Below are 412 nucleotides of genomic sequence, written 5' to 3' on the forward strand. Positions count from 1 at the left end.
GATGTTTAGAAGTACACAAAGTATGTTAAACGTAAATATAGTGAATAATACACTGTAGATAGTCTTTTGTTAATATTAATAGTGAAATACTGTCTTTTGGAAATGGAATGATAGAACCACTTCCAAGCAGCACATGTGTGCTGGTTTGGGAAGGGAGGAAGGAAGAAAAAGTATGAAGGGTGTAATACTAACTCAAGGTTTTGGTAATGCAAAATTGACCATTGTCCCCTATAGCTGGTTTAATTTGACAATGTACAGTGTATATAAAGGACAGAAAAGTCCAAATATGTAACATCTAGTATTACTAGACATTTAAAAAAAGTTGCCAATATATGACAAAAGTAAAGAGTTAGTAAACAAACATGGTGGATACCCATTGTGTTAAAATTTGTAGAAAACCACTTACGGAGTA

This window comes from Nannospalax galili, unplaced genomic scaffold (genome assembly GCF_000622305.1).
Source record: "Nannospalax galili isolate Female #2095 unplaced genomic scaffold, S.galili_v1.0 scaffold323, whole genome shotgun sequence".
In the NCBI taxonomy this organism is placed as follows: Eukaryota; Metazoa; Chordata; class Mammalia; order Rodentia; family Spalacidae; genus Nannospalax; species Nannospalax galili.